Source organism: Lygodium microphyllum, chromosome 15, assembly GCF_053477565.2.
Source record: "Lygodium microphyllum isolate KBCC chromosome 15, Lygodium_microphyllum_v1.1.10, whole genome shotgun sequence".
NCBI lineage: Eukaryota > Viridiplantae > Streptophyta > Polypodiopsida > Schizaeales > Lygodiaceae > Lygodium > Lygodium microphyllum.
In genome coordinates, this window is record NC_141149.1 from 6,143,941 (window position 1) to 6,150,869 (window position 6,929).

A 6,929-nucleotide genomic window follows, 5' to 3' on the forward strand; every position below is an offset into this window, starting at 1 on the left:
GCCTGCCATAATTTATTTTTTCTTGTTACCATCGCTATTAGCGTCGCAAATTCACTGCACGCATTGCTATTAGCGTCGCAAAATGCATTATTATCAGTGTCGTTATTTGCATTGGTAAATGCAATGCTAATATCGATGCAAATAGCGACGCTGATAATGACACTGATACCAATTGTTCTATAGCGACACCAATAACGACGCTTTTTATGATGACGAGGGGAAAAATATTTATGAACGTTTTCGTCGTTTTTAACGTCGGTATAAGGCCTATATCTTGTAGTGTTTCTTGCTAATTTCTTCTTCTTCTTCCACACACTGTGTAATGTATACAAAGTATAGATAAGATACAACATAAAGAAAAGTGGCCTACTAAGTCAAACAGTGCATAACATACTACACCAATTGACTAGTGCTATATCTTTGCTAGCTATAGGTACGTGTAACAAACAAAATATAATAAGTCATAAGTCAGTGGCCATGTGAGTATGTTAGTGGCCACCAACGTGCTAATAAGTGTAGATGTGCGGACTCATCTACCCAAGCAGTCCATCATCAATGTTCACACGTATTGAGCTTGTTATCTCAACAGGAGAGTCTAACTGTGGCCCACACAATGGATATGCATGATAACCTGAGGTAACCAAACCTATCCCAACACCTCTATTTAGTGAGCACAAACTTGAACGAGCTATGCTAGATATGACCAATGAGAATGGAAGCATACTTACCTGAGCACTCCTCGAATTCCAAAAAGTCATGCATGGTCCACATGAGAATGGCTCGTATATTGGCAGACCGTCGACCATTGCACTTGCTATATCTTCCACGGCAACCCCCTCCTCCAACAAAATCTTAAGCTCATTGACTAATGGATGGAGATAGACATCCATATTCTTGACTTTGTAGCGGCCAAGAACTAGCAAGCTAAGGATCATGTGTCCTTTCTTCGTAGAAAGCCATGGTGGGATGTTGTAGTTAACAAGGACTACATGCCACACATTGGACAATGTTGAGAGGAGACCAAATGGATTCACCCCATCCATAGCAAGACCGATTCGAAGATTCCTTGGCTCGCGTGCGAATCCTCGAAAGGTAGAGTCAATGTGGCTCCATGCACATGAATCTATTGCAATTTGTTGGACTCCATCTATGGATTTATTTTGCACATGCCACATTGTCAAGCTCACCATGCTCAATGTACAAAACATGTGAGGTATATACGGGATAAGTGAAAAAAGTCTAAGAACTTTTTGAGGGATGGTTTTCCTTTGCAAGTCTTGTTGATACCTATGAGTACCAAACTTTGGACATGTCTCCATAGTCTCATACTCTCCTTGAAACATCATGTAATTGTTGATACATGCATGGATGTTGTTGTAGTCCATGCCAAGCTTTCGTAAAACATGTCATGCATCATCATTAGACTCAGGCATGGTGTTTTCAAGTGGTAATATATGATATTTTAGCAACCTGAAAAGAAATCATAAAACACCTTGAAAAAGAACAATTGTTTTTTATAATGGTGCCAAAAAGAAATCAACGAAGTGTACTTAGAAGGTACCAGAACAACTCGATATCACACTCATATCGCTCCACCTGTATTTTGCTTGCACACTTAGGAGTGCACGTAGCGTCTTCAGGAAAGATACATGGCACCCATCATATAATGGTATAGATTCTTCCTCTCTAATTGGATTAGATGTCTCGGTATCCATGGGCATGAAAGCATCAATCATTGCCTCCATCTCAGGCTCCAAGATTGTAGGAAATTCTGAAAAGCGTTGTGTCTCCTCTGGTATTGACAGTATAGACTAGGTAGTGCCTTCCAAGTAGTGGATTGGCCCAAACACTCCATCCATCGCACGCCCACCACGAACTCTTCTGACTGGCCGCAATAGGTGCACTCCTCCTTGGGATGAGACGTCACCTCCCTGTATAAATTTTACAGTCACATCCAATGTTGTATACAATATTCAATTAGTTTGAGGATATAATGCATGATTGATACACATGTTTCTTACCGTTTGCTCAAAGTCTGAGATCACCTAATCAATGATCTCCGATTGAAACTCGCCCAAGTGTTGTATGTGTTCTATAGAAAAGCGACACTTTTATCTAATTGCCAGCTTGCATTGAGAGTAAGGACACGCGACATACCGATTAGGATACGCCTCCTGATCTTGAACATCACGACCTTTATCATTTTCCATTTTTTTCTACATTACGACAAACAATTTTTTTTCGTTCTCATTCTCTTTTTATTTCTAAATTTATTTGAGAAGGAATTTCTTCTCTTGTAACCTTTCATATAAGACACACCTCTTGGGAGAGGCATCCACGACCAAATAAGGATTATTGTGAGTGATTATTAAGTATTGTAGTGACCAAATAATGTACTATTGATCTGAGAGAGAGAGAGAGAGTTAGAGATAACTAATTTTATGCAAACAATGTATCTATATTTGAGAGATGTGAGGGAATGCTATGGAATCTTTGAATATGAATCATATGTGATATCTTTCCATTCAAGGTGGTGTAGTGTTTTTTGTTTTCCATGTCTATCAATGAATTCTATGGAGAATATAAAGAGAATGATGGATTTTGTTAAAGTTAAAGTCGTGGCAGATTTGTCTCTATAAAGCTGCATGAAGATTTCTAGTTTCTAATGTTGTTTTCTTTGTTGAGATCATATCAAATATGAAAAAGATGGTTGTTGATAGTACAAAATAGATGTTCTTGTAGTAGAAACCCCATTTTCTTGGTGTCTCCCTTGAGGCTCCATGTTTTTTATTTTCAACAATTGGATGTATTGTATTTTCATGCCCTTTGTCTGCCTAACAGATATCTTGTCTTGCTAAAGAGGATGCATTGCCTTCCATTTTTACAAAATGCTCCAAAAAAGTTTTTGGATGAATCCTTATCCATGGAAAGTTTTCACAATCACCAAGCCTCCAAGAGGAATCATCTTCATTGATACCTCTGGGTGTATCTTTCATGATGGTGTTTTGTGATTATGTTGCGTTAATTTATATGTGATGGGTTTGTGGTGGATGAATATTTTGTAATATTTATGTGGGTGATTTAAGACCCTCCCCTTAATAAATAAATTTAAACAAAAAAAATTTAACCCCCTGTCAAGGCCACCAGGCTAGCGGAGGGAGGGGGAGCTGCAGTGACAATTGAGGGGGAGCTTGAGTTGATCGTAACGAGGATGTCGATGACGACAAGGATGATGATGAAGCTAAGACGATGATAATAATGGGGAGGAGGGGCACACGTGTGCCACCTCCAACCCCCCCATTATCCCTTCTCTTCTCCTCAACCATAGTTTGCATGGCGGTGGCCCACTTGGCCACCTAGATGGAGATAAGGAGCTCCATGCCACGCCATTCTCCCCTCCCCCCCGAATAATACTATAGAATCCCCCCCCCTTAGGCGAGAGAGGGGCACCTTATTTTCCGTCACTCCATACTATCGAATTGAATGTGAGAGAGAGAGAGAGAGAGAGAGAGAGAGAGAGAAAGAGAAAGAGAGAGAGAGAGAGAGAGAAAGGGGGAATCTTCCTAGAAGCTTCCAAGCCTCCTCCCCCCTCTTTGAGGGGGTTCAATGACCATTCTCATGTGACGATTCAACTCCTTAGTAGCCCATGTGCGTATCCGTGAAGGAAAGGCCGAACTAAACGATGCCTTCCAAGCGAAGTAAGGTCAAATCGAGTGTCTTTGATGAACTTGACATATTCTCTTTTTCCTAGGTCTATTGAGTGTGGGAATATATTGAATGCTGAAATGACTTGGTTTTTTGTTTGATTTTTGTTGTTTTTGAGGCCTGAACGGTTCATTTTTTATGGATTTTGAATGATGATTAGTTGTTTTAGAAGCATTTGAGAATGTTTTTGAATGAAGTTGCTTAGGTTTTGGAAGCTCATGATGTTTTATAGTGGAGATATGATGTTCTGTTATGTTCTAATGATATCTTGATAGTGTCTACTTGGGTCTGATAACTTCTGTTTAGCTTCTATTTTGTTCTGTTTTTCTTTTGTATGGAAGGATGAGTAATGGTTGATGAAGTTTGAGGTTGTTTGAAAGCTCATTAAATGGTTTTTGATATTTTGGAATGGTTTTAGTTTTAGTTATGTGGTTCTGATGCTTTCTATTAACCTTTTGTAACCCTTTGTTGAGCTTTTGTAGAGCCTCTGTTTCCTGTTCTCTTCTATTTTGTATGCCTCTATAAGGGTTTTGTGGAATGTATGTGAGACTTTGTGAAAGTTTTCTAGCCTTGGAAAGAGGTGAATACAAGCTCAAAAGAGCTCAAGAAAGTGTAAGAAGTAGCTGCTAAAGACTCAAGTGAAGACTAGAGTGAAGTCATAGTGATGAGCTGTGAAGAGTCATTGTAGTGACTCTGGTGACCTTTCATATAAGCCACATCTCTTGGGAGGGGCATCCACAACCAAATAAGGATAATTGTGAGTGATTATTGAGTATTGTAGTGAGGAGATGATGTACTACTGATTGAGAGAGAGAGAGAGAGAGAGAGAGAGAGAGAGTCAAAGATAGGCAAGTCTATGCAAACAATGTATCTACATCTTGGGTAAGTTACTCATGAATATGTGTGCATAATGTGGGTTCAAAATAATGTATTTTTAAAATACCATTTTTATATATTTTTTACATACATAAGGGTGTAATATAAAGGGGTTATTTACAAATTGAATAGAAAATGATTATGTTTTATTTAAGAAAAATTCTCAGATAAGGATATTTATACATAGGCCTTGAACACACGTGATGTAGAAGATATACATATAGTAACTTCCCCGAGATCTACATATGAGAGATTGTCAGAGAAAGCTATGGAATCTTTGAAGATGAATCATATGTGATATCTATTCATTAAAAGTGGTGTAGTAATTTATGTTTTTTATGTCTATCAATGAATGTTAAAGTTCAAGTCATGGGAGAATTGTTTCTATAAAGCTGCATGAAGATTTCTTATTTTCTGGTGTTGTTTTCTTTGTTGAGATCATATCAAATATGAAAAATGTGAGAAATGCGGGATCTAGAGCATGGCAAAACCGGAAGCTATGGAGGATGGAAAAAGAAGTGTAGACTCATGATGGAAAGGACACTGTTTGTTACACAAGTGAATTAGGTTCCAAGATTGAGACTTGGACTCATAAACACAATCTTGTGTATGTGGACAATGACATTGACACTTTACTGAAATGAAAAGAGTACTATCATTGCATTAAGAAAGGAAGCAAGTACAATGCTTTATAGGAAAGTAGGAAACTGCAGTAGGCACCATTGTGCATATGGGATAAGTTAGCCTGCATATCCTTGACCCTGAGACTCCATACAAAGAGGTTGTTTGAGTGTGATTGCTGATTCTCAACACCCCTCCTCAATCACAACTGGAAAAGGCACAAAGTGTGTAGAGGCTGTAATGAGAACCACCTGCAAAGTGTGGGCATACCACAGACATGGCAAAACACCAGAGGCTGTTGCAGAAAAAGCTAAGTGTGGGTACCATAAACATGGTGGACATCCAGAGGCTGTAACAGGGGCCTCACAAAGTGTACAGGGACTATAATGCCAAGTTACATAAGGAGTTTACAAAGCTTATGGCAGGAAGCATTAGGGAAAGGAAATACAAGGCTTTTTAAAACAGTCTATCAGAATTATGAGAGTACAAGGACTGATGAGTCTTGTCCTTCCGATCCTGGTGGTCTTCATCTTCTTCTTCCTTTGCTTCATTTTCTTCTTCTTCTTTGACTGCGACTAGATAGGCCTTTTGGGATCTCTTTCTTGCGTGGCAGAACTTCTCGGTGTGTCCGGTCCTTTTGCAGAAGTCACAGAAGAGCTGATCCTTCTTGCCTTTGTACCTGTTGCCAACATATAATGCATGCTCATCTCTAGAGGTACTTGGTTCTTCTTTAGTTTTTAGCTTCTTTTCTTCTTCTAACAGTGATGCCTGGATATCAACAAGTTCAGGATTTGGCATGTTGATTAAAGTTGTTGATACATTATTATATTCAGGAGGCAAACTCTTAAGTAGAACACCGATGCAAACATCTTCATCCATTTTAATGTTGATTCCTGCAAGTTGGGTTAGGAGTCCTTCCATGTAGTTAAGATGTGTGGCAAGTGATGTGTTGGACTTCATTTCAAGCCTGAAGAACTCAATCAGGAGACCATACTTTGATGATTTCGATTGTGTACCGAACAGGGTGTCAAGTCTTTTCCATGTATCCTGTGAGGTCTCACAGTTATCCACATGATGGATATAACTGTCGTCTAGCTCCAATTTGATAATGGCCTGGGCTCTGTCATCATTCTTTTGCCAAGTAGTTGCAAGGTCCGCGTCCCGAGGTTTCTTCTCTTTGTCATTTGTGATGGCCCAGAGACCCTTTTTCATCAAGATGAGCTTGATGCGGGTTTGCCAGGTGTGAGACCCGACTCCTTTGAATCGAGCATTTGGAGAGTCTTTTCCCATGTTGAGGTTGCAAGATCAGCAGCAAATCAACACCAAAATTCTGAGATTTTATCAGTAGAAGAGCAGAATGCAGTGTGTCAAGAGACACAGTTAATGACAGTGTGAAAACACACTATGTCAGTGTTGATGTTGAGCTTGATTTTTTTTTATTCTTCTTGTTTGGGATTGTTCGGTCGTTCTTCAATCTTCTCAGATCCTTCCCCTCCTTGATTTGATGCTGGGTCAATGGATTAGAGTGACAGAGACTTGGGTTGAGTGTCAGGAGAAAGAAAAACTGAGAAAAAAAGGCTTGAGAAATTTTGGCTATGGTGGAATTAGGGTTTCTAAGACAGGGGCCTGGTTTTTTCAACATTGCAGGAGCTATACTTGATCATTTTAAAAAAATTTTACATGTCTAGGAAGCTGACTTCATGGGCTATCAAAGCCCCATGGAAATC